Below are 25026 nucleotides of genomic sequence, written 5' to 3' on the forward strand. Positions count from 1 at the left end.
AAATGGTGCCAAACTGTTTCAAACGATCCCCTGAAAGCTTTTTCGGTGGAAACAGATGGGTTTTTATCATGGGAAAGAGAATTAGCCATCGACGTCCGAAGACCTTTTTTTGAAAAAAACCCTAAGCCGCGCAGTCACAATTTCAGCAAAAATCTGACTTCTGCAATTCATTCAAAAATGGTGCCAAACTGTTGCCAACGATCCCCTGAAAGCTTTTTCGGTGGAAACAGATGGGTTTTAATCATGGGAAAGAGAATTAGCCCTCGATGTATGAACAACTTTTTTTAAAAAAATCCCTAAGACGCGCGGTAACAATTTGAGCAAAAATCTGACGTTCTGCCATTCACTCAAAAATGGTGCCAAACTGTTGCAAACGATCCCCTGAAAGCTTTTTCGGTGGAAACAGATGGGTTTTTATCATGGGAAACAGAATTAGCCCTTGACGTCTGAACAACCTTTTTTGAAAAAATCCCTAAGCCGCACGGTCACAATTTCAGCAAAAATATGACGTTCTGCAATTCACTCAAAAATGGTGCCAAACTGTTGCAAACGATCCCCTCAAAGCTTTTTTGGTGGAAACAGATGAGTTTTTATCATGGGAAACAGAATTAGCCTCGACGACTGAACAAATTTTTTTTGAAAAAATACCTAAGCCGCGCGGTCACAATTTCGGCAAAAATATGACATTCTGAAATTCAATCAAAAATGGAGACAAACTGTTGCAAACGATCCCCTGAAAGCTTTTTCGGTGGAAACAGATGGGTTTTTATCATGGGAAACAGAATTAGCCCTCGACGTCTGAACAACTTTTTTTGAAAAAATCCCTAAGCCGCGCGGTAAAAATTTGAGCAAAAATCTGACGTTCTGCCATTCACTGAAAAATGGTGCCAAAGTGTTGCAAACGATCCCCTGAAAGCTTTTTCGGTGGAAACAGATGGGTTTTTATCATGGGAAACAGAATTAGCCCTCGAAGTCTGAACAACTTTTTTTGAAAAAATCCCTAAGCTGCGCGGTCACAATTTCAGCAAAAATCTGACGTTCTTCCATTCACTCAAAAATGGTGCCAAACTGTTGCAAACGCTCCCCTGAAAGCTTTTTCGGTGGAAACAGATGGGTTTTTATCTTGGGAAACAGAATTAGCCCTCGACATATGAACAACTTTTTTTGAAAAAATCCCTAAGCCGCGCGGTCACAATTTCAGCAAAAATATGACGTTCTGCAATTCTCTCAAAAATGGTGCCAAACTGTTTCAAACGATCCCCTGAAAGCTTTTTCGGTGGAAAAAGATGGGTTTTTATCATGGGAAACAGAATTAGCCCTCGACGTCTGAACAATCTTTTTTGAAAAAATCATAAGCCGCGCTCTCACAATTTCAGCAAAAATATGACGTTCTGCAATTCACTCAAAAATGGTGCCAAACTGTTTCAAACGATCCCCTGAAAGCTTTTTCGGTGGAAACAGATGGGTTTTTATCATGGGAAACAGAATTAGCCATCGACGTCCGAAGACCTTTTTTTGAAAAAAACCCTAAGCCGCGCAGTCACAATTTCAGCAAAAATCTGACTTCTGCAATTCATTCAAAAATGGTGCCAAACTGTTGCCAACGATCCCCTGAAAGCTTTTTCGGTGGAAACAGATGGGTTTTAATCATGGGAAAGAGAATTAGCCCTCGATGTATGAACAACTTTTTTTAAAAAAATCCCTAAGACGCGCGGTAACAATTTGAGCAAAAATCTGACGTTCTGCCATTCACTCAAAAATGGTGCCAAACTGTTGCAAACGATCCCCTGAAAGCTTTTTCGGTGGAAACAGATGGGTTTTTATCATGGGAAACAGAATTAGCCCTTGACGTCTGAACAACCTTTTTTGAAAAAATCCCTAAGCCGCACGGTCACAATTTCAGCAAAAATATGACGTTCTGCAATTCACTCAAAAATGGTGCCAAACTGTTGCAAACGATCCCCTCAAAGCTTTTTTGGTGGAAACAGATGAGTTTTTATCATGGGAAACAGAATTAGCCTCGACGACTGAACAAATTTTTTTTGAAAAAATACCTAAGCCGCGCGGTCACAATTTCGGCAAAAATATGACATTCTGAAATTCAATCAAAAATGGAGACAAACTGTTGCAAACGATCCCCTGAAAGCTTTTTTGGTGGAAACAGATGGGTTTCTTTCATGGGAAACAGAATTAGCCCTCGACTACTGAACAACTTTTTTTGAAAAAATCCCTAAGCTGCGCGGTCACAATTTCAACAAAAATATGACGTTCTGTAATTAACTCAAAAATGGTGCCAAACTGTTGCCAACGATCCCCTGAAAGCTTTTTCGGTGGAAACAGATGGGTTTTTATCATGGGCAACAGAATTAGCCCTCGACGTCTGAACAAGTTTTTTTAAAAAAATCCCTAAGCCGAGCGGTAACAATTTGAGCAAAAATCTGACGTTCTGCAATTCATTCAAAAATGGTGCCAAACTGTTGCCAACGATCCCCTGAAAGCTTTTTCGGTGGAAAAAGATGGGTTTTTATCATGGGAAACAGAATTAGCCCTCGACGTCTGAACAATCTTTTTTGAAAAAATCATAAGCCGCGCGGTCACAATTTCAGCAAAAATATGACGTTCTGCAATTCACTCAAAAATGGTGCCAAACTGTTTCAAACGATCCCCTGAACGCTTTTTTGGTGGAAACAGATGGGTTTTTATCATGGGAAACAGAATTAGCCCTCAACGTCCGAACACCTTTTTTTGAAAAAAACCCTAAGCCGCGCGGAAACAATTTCAGCAAAAATCTGACTTCTGCAATTCATTCAAAAATGGTGCCAAACTGTTGCCAACGATCCCCTGAAAGCTTTTTCGGTGGAAACAGATGGGTTTTAATCATGGGAAACAGAATTAGCCCTCGATGTATGAACAACTTTTTTTAAAAAAATCCCTAAGACGCGCGGTCAAAATTTCAGCAAAAATATGAAGTTCTGCAATTCACTCAAAAATGGTGCCAAACTGTTGCAAACGATCCCCTCAAAGCTTTTTTGGTGGAAACAGATGAGTTTTTATCATGGGAAACAGAATTAGCCCTCGACGTCTGAACAAATTTTTTTGAAAAAATCCCTAAGCCGCGCGGTCACAATTTCGGCAAAAATATGACATTCTGAAATTCAATCAAAAATGGAGACAAACTGTTGCAAACGATCCCCTGAAAGCTTTTTCGGTGGAAACAGATGGGTTTTTATCATGGGAAACAGAATTAGCCCTCGAAGTCTGAACAACTTTTTTTGAAAAAATCCCTAAGCTGCGCGGTCACAATTTCAACAAAAATATGACGTTCTGTAATTAACTCAAAAATGGTGCCAAACTGTTGCCAACGATCCCCTGAAAGCTTTTTCGGTGGAAACAGATGGGTTTTTATCATGGGAAACAGAATTAGCCCTCGGCGTCTGAACAACTTTTTTTGAAAAAATCCCTAAGCCGCGCGGTAACAATTTGAGCAAAAATCTGACGTTCTGCCATTCACTCAAAAATGGTGCCAAACTGTTGCAAACGATCCCCTGAAAGCTTTTTCGGTGGAAACAGATGGGTTTTTATCATGGGAAACAGAATTAGCCCTCGAAGTCTAAACAACTTTTTTTGAAATAATCCCTAAACTGCGCGGTCACAATTTCAGCAAAAATCTGACGTTCTTCCATTCACTCAAAAATGGTGCCAAACTGTTGCAAACGCTCCCCTGAAAGCTTTTTCGGTGGAAACAGATGGGTTTTTATCATGGGAAACAAAATTAGCCCTCGACGTCTGAACAACTTTTTTTCAAAAAAACCCCTAAGCTGCGCGGTCACAATTTCAACAAAAATATGACGTTCTGTAATTAACTCAAAAATGGTGCCAAACTGTTGCCAACGATCCCCTGAAAGCTTTTTCGGTGGAAACAGATGGGTTTTTATCATGGGAAACAGAATAAGCCCTCGACGTCTGAACAAGTTTTTTAAAAAAAATCCCTAAGCCGCGCGGTCACAATTTCAACAAAAATATGACGTTCTGCAATTCACTCAAAAATGGTGCCAGACTGTTGCAAACGATCCCCTGAAAGCTTTTTCGGTGGAAACAGATGGGTTTTTATCATGGGAAACAGAATTAGCCCTCGACGTCTGAACAACTTTTTTTGAAAAAATCCCTAAACCGCGCGGTCACAATTTCAACAAAAATATGACGTTCTGTAATTAACTCAAAAATTGTGCCAAACTGTTGCCAACGATCCCCTGAAAGCTTTTTCGGTGGAAACAGATGGGTTTTTATCATGGGAAACAGAATTAGCCCTCGACGTCTGAACAACCTTTTTTGAAAAAATCCCTAAGCCGCGCGGTCACAATTTCAGCAAAAATATGACGTTCTGCAATTCACTCAAAAATGGTGCCAAACTGTTGCAAACGATCCCCTCAAAGCTTTTTTGGTGGAAACAGATGGGTTTTTATCATGGGAAACAGAATTAGCCCTCGACGTCTGAACAACTTTTTTTGAAAAAATCCCTAAGCCGCGCGGTCACAATTTCAGCAAAAATCTGACGTTTTGCAATTCACTCAAAAATGGTGCCAAACTGTTGCAAACGATCCCCTGAAAGCTTTTTCGGTGGAAACAGATGGGTCTTTATCATGGGAAACAGAATTAGCCCTCGACGTCTGAACAACTTTTTTTAACAAAATCCCTAAGCTGCGCGGTCACAATTTCGGCAAAAATATGACATTCTGAAATTCAATCAAAAATGGAGACAAACTGTTGCAAACGCTTCCCTGAAAGCTTTTTCGGTGGAAACAGATGGGTTTTTACCATGGGAAACAAAATTAGCCCTCGACGTCTGAACAACTTTTTTTCAAAAAATCCCTAAACCGCGCGGTCACAATTTCAACAAAAATATGACATTCTGCAATTCACTCAAAAATGGTGCCAAACTGTTGCAAACGATCCCCTGAAAGCTTTTTCGGTGGAAACAGATGGGTTTTTATCATGGGAAACAGAATTAGCCCTCGACGTCTGAACAACTTTTTTTGAAAAAATATCTAAGCCGCGCGGTCACAATTTCAGCAAAAATATGACGTTCTGTAATTCACTCAAAAATGGTGCCAAACTGTTGCAAACGATCCCCTGAAAGCTTCTTCGGTGGAAACAGATGGTTTTTTTTCATGGGAAACAGCATTAGCCCTCGACGTATGAACAACTTTTTTAAAAAAAATCCCTAAGCCGCGCGGTCACAATTTCAGCAAAAATCTGACGTTCTGCAATTCATGCAAAAATGGTGCCAAACTGTTGCCAACGATCCCCTGAAAGCTTTTTCGGTGGAAACAGATGGGTTTTTATCATGGGAAACAGAATTAGCCCTCGATGTCTGAACAACTTTTTTTGAAAAAATCCCTAAGCTGCGCGGTCACAATTTCAAGAAAAATATGACGTTCTGTAATTAACTCAAAAAGGGTGCCAAACTGTTGCCAACGATCCCCTGAAAGCTTCTTCGGTGGAAACAGATGGGTTTTTATCATGGGAAACAGAATTAGCCCTCGACGTCTGAACAACTTTTTTTGACAAAATCCCTAAGCCGCGCGGTCACAATTTCGGCAAAAATATGACATTCTGAAATTCAATCAAAAATGGAGACAAACTGTTGCAAACGATCCCCTGAAAGCTTTTTCGGTGGAAACAGATGGGTTTTTATCATGGGAAACAAAATTAGCCCTCGACGTCTGAACAACATTTTTTGAAAAAACCCCTAAGCTGTGCGGTCACAATTTCAACAAAAATATGACGTTCTGTAATTAACTCAAAAATGGTGCCAAACTGTTGCCAACGATCCCCTGAAAGCTTTTTCGGTGGAAACAGATGGGTTTTTATCATGGGAAACAAAATTATCCCTCGACGTCTGAACAAATTTTTTTGAAAAAATCCCTAAACCGCGCGGTCACAATTTCAACAAAAATATGACATTCTGCAATTCACTCAAAAATGGTGCCAAACTGTTGCAAACGATCCCCTGAAAGCTTTTTTGGTGGAAACAGATGGGTTTTTATCATGGGAAACAGCATTAGCCCTCGACGTATGAACAACTTTTTTAAAAAAAATCCCTAAGCCGCGCGGTCACAATTTCAGCAAAAATCTGACGTTCTGCAATTCATGCAAAAATGGTGCCAAACTGTTGCCAACGATCCCCTGAAAGCTTTTTCGGTGGAAACAGATGGGTTTTTATCATGGGAAACAGAATTAGCCCTCGATGTCTGAACAACTTTTTTTGAAAAAATCCCTAAGCTGCGCGGTCACAATTTCAAGAAAAATATGACGTTCTGTAATTAACTCAAAAAGGGTGCCAAACTGTTGCCAACGATCCCCTGAAAGCTTCTTCGGTGGAAACAGATGGGTTTTTATCATGGGAAACAGAATTAGCCCTCGACGTCTGAACAACTTTTTTTGACAAAATCCCTAAGCCGCGCGGTCACAATTTCGGCAAAAATATGACATTCTGAAATTCAATCAAAAATGGAGACAAACTGTTGCAAACGATCCCCTGAAAGCTTTTTCGGTGGAAACAGATGGGTTTTTATCATGGGAAACAAAATTAGCCCTCGACGTCTGAACAACTTTTTTTGAAAAAATCCCTAAGCTGTGCGGTCACAATTTCAACAAAAATATGACGTTCTGTAATTAACTCAAAAATGGTGCCAAACTGTTGCCAACGATCCCCTGAAAGCTTTTTCGGTGGAAACAGATGGGTTTTTATCATGGGAAACAAAATTATCCCTCGACGTCTGAACAACTTTTTTTGAAAAAATCCCTAAACCGCGCGGTCACAATTTCAACAAAAATATGACATTCTGCAATTCACTCAAAAATGGTGCCAAACTGTTGCAAACGATCCCCTGAAAGCTTTTTTGGTGGAAACAGATGGGTTTCTTTCATGGGAAACAGAATTAGCCCTCGACTACTGAACAACTTTTTTTGAAAAAATCCCTAAGCTGCGCGGTCACAATTTCAACAAAAATATGACGTTCTGTAATTAACTCAAAAATGGTGCCAAACTGTTGCCAACGATCCCCTGAAAGCTTTTTCGGTGGAAACAGATGGGTTTTTATCATGGGCAACAGAATTAGCCCTCGACGTCTGAACAAGTTTTTTTTTAAAAAATCCCTAAGCCGAGCGGTAACAATTTGAGCAAAAATCTGACGTTCTGCAATTCATTCAAAAATGGTGCCAAACTGTTGCCAACGATCCCCTGAAAGCTTTTTCGGTGGAAAAAGATGGGTTTTTATCATGGGAAACAGAATTAGCCCTCGACGTCTGAACAATCTTTTTTGAAAAAATCAAAAGCCGCGCGGTCACAATTTCAGCAAAAATATGACGTTCTTCCATTCACTCAAAAATGGTGCCAAACTGTTTCAAACGATCCCCTGAACGCTTTTTTGGTGGAAACAGATGGGTTTTTATCATGGGAAACAGAATTAGCCCTCAACGTCCGAACACCTTTTTTTGAAAAAAACCCTAAGCCGCGCGGAAACAATTTCAGCAAAAATCTGACTTCTGCAATTCATTCAAAAATGGTGCCAAACTGTTGCCAACGATCCCCTGAAAGCTTTTTCGGTGGAAACAGATGGGTTTTAATCATGGGAAACAGAATTAGCCCTCGATGTATGAACAACTTTTTTAAAAAAAATCCCTAAGACGCGCGGTCACAATTTCAGCAAAAATATGAAGTTCTGCAATTCACTCAAAAATGGTGCCAAACTGTTGCAAACGATCCCCTCAAAGCTTTTTTGGTGGAAACAGATGAGTTTTTATCATGGGAAACAGAATTAGCCCTCGACGTCTGAACAAATTTTTTTGAAAAAATCCCTAAGCCGCGCGGTCACAATTTCGGCAAAAATATGACATTCTGAAATTCAATCAAAAATGGAGACAAACTGTTGCAAACGATCCCCTGAAAGCTTTTTCGGTGGAAACAGATGGGTTTTTATCATGGGAAACAGAATTAGCCCTCGAAGTCTGAACAACTTTTTTTGAAAAAATCCCTAAGCTGCGCGGTCACAATTTCAACAAAAATATGACGTTCTGTAATTAACTCAAAAATGGTGCCAAACTGTTGCCAACGATCCCCTGAAAGCTTTTTCGGTGGAAACAGATGGGTTTTTATCATGGGAAACAGAATTAGCCCTCGGCGTCTGAACAACTTTTTTTGAAAAAATCCCTAAGCCGCGCGGTAACAATTTGAGCAAAAATCTGACGTTCTGCCATTCACTCAAAAATGGTGCCAAACTGTTGCAAACGATCCCCTGAAAGCTTTTTCGGTGGAAACAGATGGGTTTTTATCATGGGAAACAGAATTAGCCCTCGAAGTCTAAACAACTTTTTTTGAAAAAATCCCTAAACTGCGCGGTCACAATTTCAGCAAAAATCTGACGTTCTTCCATTCACTCAAAAATGGTGCCAAACTGTTGCAAACGCTCCCCTGAAAGCTTTTTCGGTGGAAACAGATGGGTTTTTATCATGGGAAACAAAATTAGCCCTCGACGTCTGAACAACTTTTTTTCAAAAAAAACCCTAAGCTGCGCGGTCACAATTTCAACAAAAATATGACGTTCTGTAATTAACTCAAAAATGGTGCCAAACTGTTGCCAACGATCCCCTGAAAGCTTTTTCGGTGGAAACAGATGGGTTTTTATCATGGGAAACAGAATAAGCCCTCGACGTCTGAACAAGTTTTTTTAAAAAAATCCCTAAGCCGCGCGGTCACAATTTCAACAAAAATATGACGTTCTGCAATTCACTCAAAAATGGTGCCAAACTGTTGCAAACGATCCCCTCAAAGCTTTTTTGGTGGAAACAGATGGGTTTTTATCATGGGAAACAGAATTAGCCCTCGACGTCTGAACAACCTTTTTTGAAAAAATCCCTAAGCCGCGCGGTCACAATTTCAGCAAAAATATGACGTTCTGCAATTCACTCAAAAATGGTGCCAAACTGTTGCAAACGATCCCCTCAAAGCTTTTTTGGTGGAAACAGATGGGTTTTTATCATGGGAAACAGAATTAGCCCTCGACGTCTGAACAACTTTTTTTGAAAAAATCCCTAAGCCGCGCGGTCACAATTTCAGCAAAAATCTGACGTTTTGCAATTCACTCAAAAATGGTGCCAAACTGTTGCAAACGATCCCCTGAAAGCTTTTTCGGTGGAAACAGATGGGTCTTTATCATGGGAAACAGAATTAGCCCTCGACGTCTGAACAACTTTTTTTAACAAAATCCCTAAGCTGCGCGGTCACAATTTCGGCAAAAATATGACATTCTGAAATTCAATCAAAAATGGAGACAAACTGTTGCAAACGATTCCCTGAAAGCTTTTTCGGTGGAAACAGATGGGTTTTTACCATGGGAAACAAAATTAGCCCTCGACGTCTGAACAACTTTTTTTCAAAAAATCCCTAAACCGCGCGGTCACAATTTCAACAAAAATATGACATTCTGCAATTCACTCAAAAATGGTGCCAAACTGTTGCAAACGATCCCCTGAAAGCTTTTTCGGTGGAAACAGATGGGTTTTTATCATGGGAAACAGAATTAGCCCTCGACGTCTGAACAACTTTTTTTGGAAAAATATCTAAGCCGCGCGGTCACAATTTCAGCAAAAATATGACGTTCTGTAATTCACTCAAAAATGGTGCCAAACTGTTGCAAACGATCCCCTGAAAGCTTCTTCGGTGGAAACAGATGGGTTTTTTTCATGGGAAACAGCATTAGCCCTCGACGTATGAACAACTTTTTTAAAAAAAATCCCTAAGCCGCGCGGTCACAATTTCAGCAAAAATCTGACGTTCTGCAATTCATGCAAAAATGGTGCCAAACTGTTGCCAACGATCCCCTGAAAGCTTTTTCGGTGGAAACAGATGGGTTTTTATCATGGGAAACAGAATTAGCCCTCGATGTCTGAACAACTTTTTTTGAAAAAATCCCTAAGCTGCGCGGTCACAATTTCAAGAAAAATATGACGTTCTGTAATTAACTCAAAAAGGGTGCCAAACTGTTGCCAACGATCCCCTGAAAGCTTCTTCGGTGGAAACAGATGGGTTTTTATCATGGGAAACAGAATTAGCCCTCGACGTCTGAACAACTTTTTTTGACAAAATCCCTAAGCCGCGCGGTCACAATTTCGGCAAAAATATGACATTCTGAAATTCAATCAAAAATGGAGACAAACTGTTGCAAACGATCCCCTGAAAGCTTTTTCGGTGGAAACAGATGGGTTTTTATCATGGGAAACAAAATTAGCCCTCGACGTCTGAACAACATTTTTTGAAAAAACCCCTAAGCTGTGCGGTCACAATTTCAACAAAAATATGACGTTCTGTAATTAACTCAAAAATGGTGCCAAACTGTTGCCAACGATCCCCTGAAAGCTTTTTCGGTGGAAACAGATGGGTTTTTATCATGGGAAACAAAATTATCCCTCGACGTCTGAACAAATTTTTTTGAAAAAATCCCTAAACCGCGCGGTCACAATTTCAACAAAAATATGACATTCTGCAATTCACTCAAAAATGGTGCCAAACTGTTGCAAACGATCCCCTGAAAGCTTTTTTGGTGGAAACAGATGGGTTTTTATCATGGGAAACAGCATTAGCCCTCGACGTATGAACAACTTTTTTAAAAAAAATCCCTAAGCCGCGCGGTCACAATTTCAGCAAAAATCTGACGTTCTGCAATTCATGCAAAAATGGTGCCAAACTGTTGCCAACGATCCCCTGAAAGCTTCTTCGGTGGAAACAGATGGGTTTTTATCATGGGAAACAGAATTAGCCCTCGACGTCTGAACAACTTTTTTTGACAAAATCCCTAAGCCGCGCGGTCACAATTTCGGCAAAAATATGACATTCTGAAATTCAATCAAAAATGGAGACAAACTGTTGCAAACGATCCCCTGAAAGCTTTTTCGGTGGAAACAGATGGGTTTTTATCATGGGAAACAAAATTAGCCCTCGACGTCTGAACAACATTTTTTGAAAAAACCCCTAAGCTGTGCGGTCACAATTTCAACAAAAATATGACGTTCTGTAATTAACTCAAAAATGGTGCCAAACTGTTGCCAACGATCCCCTGAAAGCTTTTTCGGTGGAAACAGATGGGTTTTTATCATGGGAAACAAAATTATCCCTCGACGTCTGAACAACTTTTTTTGAAAAAATCCCTAAACCGCGCGGTCACAATTTCAACAAAAATATGACATTCTGCAATTCACTCAAAAATGGTGCCAAACTGTTGCAAACGATCCCCTGAAAGCTTTTTTGGTGGAAACAGATGGGTTTTTATCATGGGAAACAGAATTAGCCCTCGACATTTGAACAACTTTTTTTGAAAAAAATCCCTAAGCTGCGCGGTCACAATTTCAACAAAAATATGACGTTCTGTAATTAACTCAAAAATTGTGCCAAACTGTTGCCAACGATCCCCTGAAAGCTTTTTCGGTGGAAACAGATGGGTTTTTATCATGGGAAACAGAATTGGCCCTCGACGTCTGAACAACCTTTTTTGAAAAAATCCCTAAGCCGCGCGGTCACAATTTCAGCAAAAATATGACGTTCTGCAATTCACTCAAAAATGGTGCCAAACTGTTGCAAACGATCCCCTCAAAGCTTTTTTGGTGGAAACAGATGGGTTTTTATCATGGGAAACAGAATTAGCCCTCGACGTCTGAACAACTTTTTTTGAAAAAATCCCTAAGCCGCGCGGTCACAATTTCAGCAAAAATCTGACGTTTTGCAATTCACTCAAAAATGGTGCCAAACTGTTGCAAACGATCCCCTGAAAGCTTTTTCGGTGGAAACAGATGGGTCTTTATCACTGGAAACAGAATTAGCCCTCGACGTCTGAACAACTTTTTTTAACAAAATCCCTAAGCTGCGCGGTCACAATTTCGGCAAAAATATGACATTCTGAAATTCAATCAAAAATGGAGACAAACTGTTGCAAACGATTCCCTGAAAGCTTTTTCGGTGGAAACAGATGGGTTTTTACCATGGGAAACAAAATTAGCCCTCGACGTCTGAACAACTTTTTTTCAAAAAATCCCTAAACCGCGCGGTCACAATTTCAACAAAAATATGACATTCTGCAATTCACTCAAAAATGGTGCCAAACTGTTGCAAACGATCCCCTGAAAGCTTTTTCGGTGGAAACAGATGGGTTTTTATCATGGGAAACAGAATTAGCCCTCGACGTCTGAACAACTTTTTTTGACAAAATCCCTAAGCCGCGCGGTCACCATTTCGGCAAAAATATGACATTCTGAAATTCAATCAAAAATGGAGACAAACTGTTGCAAACGATCCCCTGAAAGCTTTTTCGGTGGAAACAGATGGGTTTTTATCATGGGAAACAAAATTAGCCCTCGACGTCTGAACAACATTTTTTGAAAAAACCCCTAAGCTGTGCGGTCACAATTTCAACAAAAATATGACGTTCTGTAATTAACTCAAAAATGGTGCCAAACTGTTGCCAACGATCCCCTGAAAGCTTTTTCGGTGGAAACAGATGGGTTTTTATCATGGGAAACAAAATTATCCCTCGACGTCTGAACAACTTTTTTTGAAAAAATCCCTAAACCGCGCGGTCACAATTTCAACAAAAATATGACATTCTGCAATTCACTCAAAAATGGTGCCAAACTGTTGCAAACGATCCCCTGAAAGCTTTTTTGGTGGAAACAGATGGGTTTTTATCATGGGAAACAGAATTAGCCCTCGACATTTGAACAACTTTTTTTGAAAAAATCCCTAAGCTGCGCGGTCACAATTTCAACAAAAATATGACGTTCTGTAATTAACTCAAAAATTGTGCCAAACTGTTGCCAACGATCCCCTGAAAGCTTTTTCGGTGGAAACAGATGGGTTTTTATCATGGGAAACAGAATTAGCCCTCGACGTCTGAACAACCTTTTTTGAAAAAATCCCTAAGCCGCGCGGTCACAATTTCAGCAAAAATATGACGTTCTGCAATTCACTCAAAAATGGTGCCAAACTGTTGCAAACGATCCCCTCAAAGCTTTTTTGGTGGAAACAGATGGGTTTTTATCATGGGAAACAGAATTAGCCCTCGACGTCTGAACAACTTTTTTTGAAAAAATCCCTAAGCCGCGCGGTCACAATTTCAGCAAAAATCTGACGTTTTGCAATTCACTCAAAAATGGTGCCAAACTGTTGCAAACGATCCCCTGAAAGCTTTTTCGGTGGAAACAGATGGGTCTTTATCATGGGAAACAGAATTAGCCCTCGACGTCTGAACAACTTTTTTTAACAAAATCCCTAAGCTGCGCGGTCACAATTTCGGCAAAAATATGACATTCTGAAATTCAATCAAAAATGGAGACAAACTGTTGCAAACGATTCCCTGAAAGCTTTTTCGGTGGAAACAGATGGGTTTTTACCATGGGAAACAAAATTAGCCCTCGACGTCTGAACAACTTTTTTTCAAAAAATCCCTAAACCGCGCGGTCACAATTTCAACAAAAATATGACATTCTGCAATTCACTCAAAAATGGTGCCAAACTGTTGCAAACGATCCCCTGAAAGCTTTTTCGGTGGAAACAGATGGGTTTTTATCATGGGAAACAGAATTAGCCCTCGACGTCTGAACAACTTTTTTTGAAAAAACATCTAAGCCGCGCGGTCACAATTTCAGCAAAAATATGACGTTTTGTAATTCACTCAAAAATGGTGCCAAACTGTTGCAAACGATCCCCTGAAAGCTTCTTCGGTGGAAACAGATGGGTTTTTTTCATGGGAAACAGCATTAGCCCTCGACGTATGAACAACTTTTTTAAAAAAAATCCCTAAGCCGCGCGGTCACAATTTCAGCAAAAATCTGACGTTCTGCAATTCATGCAAAAATGGTGCCAAACTGTTGCCAACGATCCCCTGAAAGCTTTTTCGGTGGAAACAGATGGGTTTTTATCATGGGAAACAGAATTAGCCCTCGACGTCTGAACAACTTTTTTTGAAAAAATCCCTAAGCTGCGCGGTCACAATTTCAAGAAAAATATGACGTTCTGTAATTAACTCAAAAAGGGTGCCAAACTGTTGCCAACGATCCCCTGAAAGCTTCTTCGGTGGAAACAGATGGGTTTTTATCATGGGAAACAGAATTAGCCCTCGACGTCTGAACAACTTTTTTTGACAAAATCCCTAAGCCGCGCGGTCACAATTTCGGCAAAAATATGACATTCTGAAATTCAATCAAAAATGGAGACAAACTGTTGCAAACGATCCCCTGAAAGCTTTTTCGGTGGAAACAGATGGGTTTTTATCATGGGAAACAAAATTAGCCCTCGACGTCTGAACAACATTTTTTGAAAAAACCCCTAAGCTGTGCGGTCACAATTTCAACAAAAATATGACGTTCTGTAATTAACTCAAAAATGGTGCCAAACTGTTGCCAACGATCCCCTGAAAGCTTTTTCGGTGGAAACAGATGGGTTTTTATCATGGGAAACAAAATTATCCCTCGACGTCTGAACAAATTTTTTTGAAAAAATCCCTAAACCGCGCGGTCACAATTTCAACAAAAATATGACATTCTGCAATTCACTCAAAAATGGTGCCAAACTGTTGCAAACGATCCCCTGAAAGCTTTTTTGGTGGAAACAGATGGGTTTTTATCATGGGAAACAGCATTAGCCCTCGACGTATGAACAACTTTTTTAAAAAAAATCCCTAAGCCGCGCGGTCACAATTTCAGCAAAAATCTGACGTTCTGCAATTCATGCAAAAATGGTGCCAAACTGTTGCCAACGATCCCCTGAAAGCTTTTTCGGTGGAAACAGATGGGTTTTTATCATGGGAAACAGAATTAGCCCTCGATGTCTGAACAACTTTTTTTGAAAAAATCCCTAAGCTGCGCGGTCACAATTTCAAGAAAAATATGACGTTCTGTAATTAACTCAAAAAGGGTGCCAAACTGTTGCCAACGATCCCCTGAAAGCTTCTTCGGTGGAAACAGATGGGTTTTTATCATGGGAAACAGAATTAGCCCTCGACGTCTGAACAACTTTTTTTGACAAAATCCCTAAGCCGCGCGGTCACAATTTCGGCAAAAATATGACATTCTGAAATTCAATCAAAAATGGAGACAAACTGTTGCAAACGATCCCCTGAAAGCTTTTTCGGTGGAAACAGATGGGTTTTTATCATGGGAAACAAAATTAGCCCTCGACGTCTGAACAACATTTTTTGAAAAAACCCCTAAGCTGTGCGGTCACAATTTCAACAAAAATATGACGTTCTGTAATTAACTCAAAAATGGTGCCAAACTGTTGCCAACGATCCCCTGAAAGCTTTTTCGGTGGAAACAGATGGGTTTTTATCATGGGAAACAAAATTATCCCTCGACGTCTGAACAACTTTTTTTGAAAAAATCCCTAAACCGCGCGGTCACAATTTCAACAAAAATATGACATTCTGCAATTCACTCAAAAATGGTGCCAAACTGTTGCAAACGATCCCCTGAAAGCTTTTTTGGTGGAAACAGATGGGTTTTTATCATGGGAAACAGAATTAGCCCTCGACATTTGAACAACTTTTTTTGAAAAAAATCCCTAAGCTGCGCGGTCACAATTTCAACAAAAATATGACGTTCTGTAATTAACTCAAAAATTGTGCCAAACTGTTGCCAACGATCCCCTGAAAGCTTTTTCGGTGGAAACAGATGGGTTTTTATCATGGGAAACAGAATTGGCCCTCGACGTCTGAACAACCTTTTTTGAAAAAATCCCTAAGCCGCGCGGTCACAATTTCAGCAAAAATATGACGTTCTGCAATTCACTCAAAAATGGTGCCAAACTGTTGCAAACGATCCCCTCAAAGCTTTTTTGGTGGAAACAGATGGGTTTTTATCATGGGAAACAGAATTAGCCCTCGACGTCTGAACAACTTTTTTTGAAAAAATCCCTAAGCCGCGCGGTCACAATTTCAGCAAAAATCTGACGTTTTGCAATTCACTCAAAAATGGTGCCAAACTGTTGCAAACGATCCCCTGAAAGCTTTTTCGGTGGAAACAGATGGGTCTTTATCACTGGAAACAGAATTAGCCCTCGACGTCTGAACAACTTTTTTTAACAAAATCCCTAAGCTGCGCGGTCACAATTTCGGCAAAAATATGACATTCTGAAATTCAATCAAAAATGGAGACAAACTGTTGCAAACGATTCCCTGAAAGCTTTTTCGGTGGAAACAGATGGGTTTTTACCATGGGAAACAAAATTAGCCCTCGACGTCTGAACAACTTTTTTTCAAAAAATCCCTAAACCGTGCGGTCACAATTTCAACAAAAATATGACATTCTGCAATTCACTCAAAAATGGTGCCAAACTGTTGCAAACGATCCCCTGAAAGCTTTTTCGGTGGAAACAGATGGGTTTTTATCATGGGAAACAGAATTAGCCCTCGACGTCTGAACAACTTTTTTTGACAAAATCCCTAAGCCGCGCGGTCACCATTTCGGCAAAAATATGACATTCTGAAATTCAATCAAAAATGGAGACAAACTGTTGCAAACGATCCCCTGAAAGCTTCTTCGGTGGAAACAGATGGGTTTTTATCATGGGAAACAAAATTAGCCCTCGACGTCTGAACAACATTTTTTGAAAAAACCCCTAAGCTGTGCGGTCACAATTTCAACAAAAATATGACGTTCTGTAATTAACTCAAAAATGGTGCCAAACTGTTGCCAACGATCCCCTGAAAGCTTTTTCGGTGGAAACAGATGGGTTTTTATCATGGGAAACAAAATTATCCCTCGACGTCTGAACAACTTTTTTTGAAAAAATCCCTAAACCGCGCGGTCACAATTTCAACAAAAATATGACATTCTGCAATTCACTCAAAAATGGTGCCAAACTGTTGCAAACGATCCCCTGAAAGCTTTTTTGGTGGAAACAGATGGGTTTTTATCATGGGAAACAGAATTAGCCCTCGACATTTGAACAACTTTTTTTGAAAAAATCCCTAAGCTGCGCGGTCACAATTTCAACAAAAATATGACGTTCTGTAATTAACTCAAAAATTGTGCCAAACTGTTGCCAACGATCCCCTGAAAGCTTTTTCGGTGGAAACAGATGGGTTTTTATCATGGGAAACAGAATTAGCCCTCGACGTCTGAACAACCTTTTTTGAAAAAATCCCTAAGCCGCGCGGTCACAATTTCAGCAAAAATATGACGTTCTGCAATTCACTCAAAAATGGTGCCAAACTGTTGCAAACGATCCCCTCAAAGCTTTTTTGGTGGAAACAGATGGGTTTTTATCATGGGAAACAGAATTAGCCCTCGACGTCTGAACAACTTTTTTTGAAAAAATCCCTAAGCCGCGCGGTCACAATTTCAGCAAAAATCTGACGTTTTGCAATTCACTCGAAAATGGTGCCAAACTGTTGCAAACGATCCCCTGAAAGCTTTTTCGGTGGAAACAGATGGGTCTTTATCATGGGAAACAGAATTAGCCCTCGACGTCTGAACAACTTTTTTTAACAAAATCCCTAAGCTGCGCGGTCACAATTTCGGCAAAAATATGACATTCTGAAATTCAATCAAAAATGGAGACAAACTGTTGCAAACGATTCCCTGAAAGCTTTTTCGGTGGAAACAGATGGGTTTTTACCATGGGAAACAAAATTAGCCCTCGACGTCTGAACAACTTTTTTTCAAAAAATCCCTAAACCGCGCGGTCACAATTTCAACAAAAATATGACATTCTGCAATTCACTCAAAAATGGTGCCAAACTGTTGCAAACGATCCCCTGAAAGCTTTTTCAGTGGAAACAGATGGGTTTTTATCATGGGAAACAGAATTAGCCCTCGACGTCTGAACAACTTTTTTTGAAAAAACATCTAAGCCGCGCGGTCACAATTTCAGCAAAAATATGACGTTCTGTAATTCACTCAAAAATGGTGCCAAACTGTTGCAAACGATCCCCTGAAAGCTTCTTCGGTGGAAACAGATGGGTTTTTATCATGGGAAACAGCATTAGCCCTCGACGTATGAACAACTTTTTTAAAAAAAATCCCTAAGCCGCGCGGTCACAATTTCAGCTAAAATCTGACGTTCTGCAATTCATGCAAAAATGGTGCCAAACTGTTGCCAACGATCCCCTGAAAGCTTTTTCGGTGGAAACAGATGGGTTTTTATCATGGGAAACAGAATTAGCCCTCGATGTCTGAACAACTTTTTTTGAAAAAATCCCTAAGCTGCGCGGTCACAATTTCAAGAAAAATATGACGTTCTGTAATTAACTCAAAAAGGGTGCCAAACTGTTGCCAACGATCCCCTGAAAGCTTCTTCGGTGGAAACAGATGGGTTTTTATCATGGGAAACAGAATTAGCCCTTGACGTCTGAACAACTTTTTTTGACAAAATCCCTAAGCCGCGCGGTCACAATTTTGGCAAAAATATGACATTCTGAAATTCAATCAAAAATGGAGACAAACTGTTGCAAACGATCCCCTGAAAGCTTTTTCGGTGGAAACAGATGGGTTTTTATCATGGGAAACAAAATTAGCCCTCGACGTCTGAACAACATTTTTTGAAAAAACCCCTAAGCTGTGCGGTCACAATTTCAACAAAAATATGACGTTCTGTAATTAACTCAAAAATGGTGCCAAACTGTTGCCAACGATCCCCTGAAAGCTTTTTCGGTGGAAACAGATGGGTTTTTATCATGGGAAACAAAATTATCCCTCGACGTCTGAAAAACTTTTTTTGAAAAAATCCCTAAACCGCGCGGTCACAATTTCAACAAAAATATGACATTCTGCAATTCACTCAAAAATGGTGCCAAACTTTTGCAAACGATCCCCTGAAAGCTTTTTCGGTGGAAACAGATGGGTTTTCATCATGGGAAACAGAATTAGGCTTCAATGTCTGAACAACTTTTTTTGAAAAAATCTCTAAGCCGCGCGGTCACAATTTCAGCAAAAATATGACGTTCTGTAATTCACTCAAAAATGGTGCCGAACTGTTGCAAACGATCCCCTGAAAGCTTCTTCGGTGGAAACAGATGCGTTTTTATCATGGGAAACAGCATTAGCCCTCGACGTATGAACAACTTTTTTTAAAAAAATCCCTAAGCTGCGCGGTCACAATTTCAGCAAAAATCTGACATTCTTCCATTCACTCAAAAATGGTTCCAAACTGTTGCAAACGCTCCCCTGAAAGCTTTTTCGGTGGAAACAGATGGGTTTTTATCATGGGAAACAGAATGAGCCCTCGACATATGAACAACTTTTTTTGAAAAAATCCCTAAGCCGCGCGGTCACAATTTCAGCAAAAATATGACGTTCTGCAATTCATTCAAAAATGGTGCCAAACTGTTGCCAACGATCCCCTGAAAGCTTTTTCGGTGAAAACAGATGGGTTTTTATCATGGGAAACAGAATTAGCCCTCGACGTCTGAACAATCTTTTTTGAAAAAATCTTAAGCCGCGCCGTCACAATTTCAGCAAAAATATGACGTTCTGCAATTCACTCAAAAATGGTGCCGAACTGTTTCAAACGATCCCGTGAACGCTTTTTTGGTGGAAACAGATGGGTTTTTATCATGGGAAACAGAATTAGCCCTCGACGTCTGAACACCTTTTTTTGAAAAAATCCCTAAGCCGCGCGGTCACAATTTCAGCAAAAATATGACGTTCTGCAATTCATTCAAAAATGGTGCCAAACTGTTGCCAACGATCCCCTGAAAGCTTTTTCGGTGAAAACAGATGGGTTTTTATCATGGGAAACAGAATTAGCCCTCGACGTCTGAACAATCTTTTTTGAAAAAATCTTAAGCCGCGCCGTCACAATTTCAGCAAAAATATGACGCTCTGCAATTCACTCAAAAATGGTGCCAAACTGTTTCAAACGATCCCGTGAACGCTTTTTTGGTGGAAACAGATGGGTTTTTATCATGGGAAACAGAATTAGCCCTCGACGTCTGAACACCTTTTTTTGAAAAAATCCCTAAGCCGCGCGGTCACAATTTCGGCAAAAATATGACATTCTGAAATTCATTCAAAAATGGTGCCAAACTGTTGCCAACGATCCCCTGAAAGCTTTTTCGGTGAAAACAGATGGGTTTTTATCATGGGAAACAGAATTAGCCCTCGACGTCTGAACAATCTTTTTTTAAAAAATCTTAAGCCGCGCCGTCACAATTTCAGCAAAAATATGACGTTCTGCAATTCACTCAAAAATGGTGCCAAACTGTTTCAAACGATCCCGTGAACGCTTTTTTGGTGGAAACAGATGGGTTTTTATCATGGGAAACAGAATTAGCCCTCGACGTCTGAACAACTTTTTTTGAAAAAAACCCTAAGCCGCGCGGTCACAATTTCAGCAAAAATCTGACTTCTGCAATTCATTCAAAAATGGTGCCAAACTGTTGCCAACGATCCCCTGAAAGCTTTTTCGGTGGAAACAGATGGGTTTTAATCATGGGAAACAGAATTAGCCCTCGACGTATGAACAACTTTTTAAAAAAAAATCCCTAAGTCGCGCGGTAACAATTTGAGCAAAAATCTGACGTTCTGCCATTCACTCAAAAATGGTGCCAAACTGTTGCAAACGATCCCCTGAAAGCTTTTTCGGTGGAAACAGATGGGTTTTTATCATGGGAAACAGAATTAGCCCTCGACGTCTGAACAACATTTTTTGAAAAAATCCCTAAGCCGCGCGGTCACAATTTCAGCAAAAATATGACGTTCTGCAATTCAATCAAAAATGGTGCCAAACTGTTGCAAACGATCCCCTGAAAGCTTTTTTGGTGGGAACAGATGGGTTTTTATCATGGGAAACAGAATTAGCCCTCGATATCTGAACCACTTTTTTTGAAAAAATCCCTAAGCCGCGCGGTCACAATTTCAGCAAAAATATGACGTTCTGCAATTCACTCAAAAATGGTGCCAAACTGTAGCAAACGATCCCCTGAAAGCTTTTTCGGTGGAAACAGATGCGTTTTTATCATGGGAAACAGAATTAGCCCTCGACGTCTGAACAAATTTTTTTGAAAAAATCCCTACGCCGCGCCGTAACAATTTCAACAAAAATATGACGTTCTGTAATTAACTCAAAAATGGTGCCAAACTGTTGCCAACGATCAACTGAAAGCTTTTTCGTTGGAAACAGATGGGTTTTTATCATGGGAAACAGAATTAGCCCTCGACGTCTGAACAACTTTTTTTGAAAAAATCCCTAAACTGCGCGGTCACAATCTCAACAAAAATATGACGTTCTGTAATTAACTCAAAAATGGTGCCAAACTGTTGCCAACGATCCCCTGAAAGCTTTTTCGGTGGAAACAGATGGTTTTTTATCATGGTAAACAGAATTAGTCCTCGACATCTGAACAAGTTTTTTTTTAAAAAATCCCTAAGCCGCGCGGTAACAATTTGAGCAAAAATCTGACGTTCTGCCATTCACTCAAAAATGGTGCCAAACTGTTGCAAACGATCCCCTGAAAGCTTTTTTGGTGGAAACAGATGGGTTTTCATCATGGGAAACAGAATTAGCCCTCGATATCTGAACCACTTTTTTTGAAAAAATCCCTAAGCCGCGCAGTAACAATTTCAGCAAAAATCTGACGTTTTGCAATTCACTCAAAAATGGTGCCAAACTGTTACAAACGCTCCCCTGAAAGCTTTTTCGGTGGAAACAGATGGGTTTTTATCATGGGAAACAGAATTAGCCCTCAACGTCTGAACAACTTTTTTTAAAAAAATCCCTAAGACGCGCGGTAACAATTTGAGCAAAAATCTGACGTTCTGCCATTCACTCAAAAATGGTGCCAAACTGTTTCAAACGATCCCCTGAAAGCTTTTTCGGTGGAAAAAGATGGGTTTTTATCATGGGAAACAGAATTAGCCCTCGACGTCTGAACAACCTTTTTTGAAAAAATCCCTAAGCCGCGCGGTCACAATTTCGGCAAAAATATGACATTCTGAAATTCAATCAAAAATGGAGACAAACTGTTGCAAACGATCCCCTGAAAGCTTTTTTGGTGGAAACAGATGGGTTTTTATCATGGGAAACAAAATTAGCCCTCGACGTCTGAACAACTTTTTTTGAAAAAATCCCTAAGCTGCGCGGTCACAATTTCAACAAAAATATGACGTTCTGTAATTAACTCAAAAATGGTGCCAAACTGTTGCCAACGATCCCCTGAAAGCTTTTTCTGTGGAAACAGATGGGTTTTTATCATGGGAAACAGAATTAGCCCTCGACGTCTGAACAACTTTTTTTGAAAAAATCCCTAAGCCGCGCGGTCACAATTTCAGCAAAAATCTGACGTTCTTCCATTCACTCAAAAATGGTGCCAAACTGTTGCAAACGCTCCCCTGAAATCTTTTTCGGTGGAAACAGATGGGTTTTTATCTTGGGAAACAGAATTAGCCCTCGACGTCTGAACAACTTTTTTTGAAAAAATCCCTAAGCCGCGCAGTCACAATTTCAGCAAAAATCTGACGTTTTGCAATTCACTCAAAAATGGTGCCAAACTGTTGCCAACGATCCCCTGAAAGCTTTTTCGGTGGAAAAAGATGGGTTTTTATCATGGGAAACAGAATTAGCCCTCGACGTCTGAACAACTTTTTTTGAAAAAATCCCTAAGCCGCGCGGTCACAATTTCGGCAAAAATATGACATTCTGAAATTCAATCAAAAATGGAGACAAACTGTTGCAAACGATCCCCTGAAAGCTTTTTCAGTGGAAACAGATGGGTTTTTATCATGGGAAACAGAATTAGCCCTCGACATCTGAACAATTTTTTTTGAAAAAATCCCTAAGCCACGCAGTCACAATTTAAGCAAAAATATGACCTTCTGTAATTCACTCAAAAATGGTGCCAAACTGTTGCCAACGATCCCCTGAAAGCTTTTTCGGTGGAAACAGATGGGTTTTTATCATGGGAAACAGAATTAGCCCTCGACGTCTGAACAACTTTTTTTGAAAAAATCTCTAAGCCGCGCGGTCACAATTTCAGCAAAAATATGACGTTCTGTAATTCACTCAAAAATGGTGCCAAACTGTTGCAAACGATCCCCTGAAAGCTTCTTCGGTGGAAACAGATGCGTTTTTATCATGGGAAACAGCATTAGCCCTCGACGTATGAACAACCTTTTTAAAAAAAATCCCTAAGCTGCGCGGTTACAATTTCAGCAATAATCTGACGTTCTTCCATTCACTCAAAAATGGTGCCAAACTGTTGCAAACGCTCCCCTGAAAGCTTTTTCGGTGGAAACAGATGGGTTTTTATCATGGGAAACAGAATTAGCCCTCGACATCTGAACAACCTTTTTTGAAAAAAACCCTAAGCCGCGCGGTCACAATTTCAGCAAAATTTTGACTTCTGCAATTCATTCAAAAATGGTGCCAAACTGTTGCCAACGATCCCCTGAAAGCTTTTTCGGTGGAAACAGATGGGTTTTAATCATGGGAAACAGAATTAGCCCTCGACGTATGAACAACTTTTTTTTAAAAAATCCCTAAGACTCGCGGTAACAATTTGAGCAAAAATCTGACGTTCTGCCATTCACTCAAAAATGGTGCCAAACTGTTGCAAACGATCCCCTCAAAGCTTTTTCGGTGGAAACAGATGGGTTTTTATCATGGGAAACAGAATTAGCTCTCGACGTCTGAACAACCTTTTTTGAAAAAATCCCTAAGCCGCGCGGTCACAATTTCGGCAAAAATATGACATTCTGAAATTCAATCAAAAATGGAGACAAACTGTTGCAAACGATCCCCTGAAAGCTTTTTTGGTGGAAACAGATGGGTTTTTATCATGGGAAACAAAATTAGCCCTCGACGTCTGAACAACTTTTTTTGAAAAAATCCCTAAGCTGCGCGGTCACAATTTCAACAAAAATATGACGTTCTGTAATTAATTCAAAAATGGTGCCAAACTGTTGCCAACGATCCCCTGAAAGCTTTTTCGGTGGAAACAGATGGGTTTTTATCATGGGAAACAGAATTAGCCCTCGACGTCTGAACAACTTTTTTTGAAAAAATCCCTAAGCCGCGCGGTCACAATTTCAGCAAAAATCTGACGTTCTGCCATTCACTGAAAAATGGTGCCAAAGTGTTGCAAACGATCCCCTGAAAGCTTTTTCGGTGGAAACAGATGGGTTTTTATCATGGGAAACAGAATTAGCCCTCGAAGTCTGAACAACTTTTTTTGAAAAAATCCCTAAGCTGCGCGGTCACAATTTCAGCAAAAATCTGACGTTCTTCCATTCACTCAAAAATGGTGCCAAACTGTTGCAAACGCTCCCGTGAAATCTTTTTCGGTGGAAACAGATGGGTTTTTATCTTGGGAAACAGAATTAGCCCTCGACGTCTGAACAACTTTTTTTGAAAAAATCCCTAAGCAGCGCAGTCACAATTTCAGCAAAAATCTGACGTTTTGCAATTCACTCAAAAATGGTGCCAAACTGTTGCCAACGATCCCATGAAAGCTTATTCGGTGGAAAAAGATGGGTTTTTATCATGGGAAACAGAATTAGCCCTCGACGTCTGAACAACTTTTTTTGAAAAAATCCCTAAGCCGCGCGGTCACAATTTCGTCAAAAATATGACATTCTGAAATTCAATCAAAAATGGAGACAAACTGTTGCAAACGATCCCCTGAAAGCTTTTTCAGTGGAAACAGATGGGTTTTTATCATGGGAAACAGAATTAGCCCTCGACGTCTGAACAACTTTTTTTGAAAAAATCCCTAAGCCACGCAGTCACAATTTAAGCAAAAATATGACGTTCTGTAATTCACTCAAAAATGGTGCCAAACTGTTGCCAACGATCCCCTGAAAGCTTTTTCGGTGGAAACAGATGGGTTTTTATCATGGGAAACAGAATTAGCCCTCGACGTCTGAACAACTTTTTTTGAAAAAATCTCTAAGCCGCGCGGTCACAATTTCAGCAAAAATATGACGTTCTGTAATTCACTCAAAAATGGTGCCAAACTGTTGCAAATGATCCCCTGAAAGCTT

The sequence above is a fragment of the Podarcis tiliguerta genome (genome assembly GCF_965153285.1).
Source record: "Podarcis tiliguerta genome assembly, chromosome: 5".
Classification (NCBI taxonomy): Eukaryota; Metazoa; Chordata; class Lepidosauria; order Squamata; family Lacertidae; genus Podarcis; species Podarcis tiliguerta.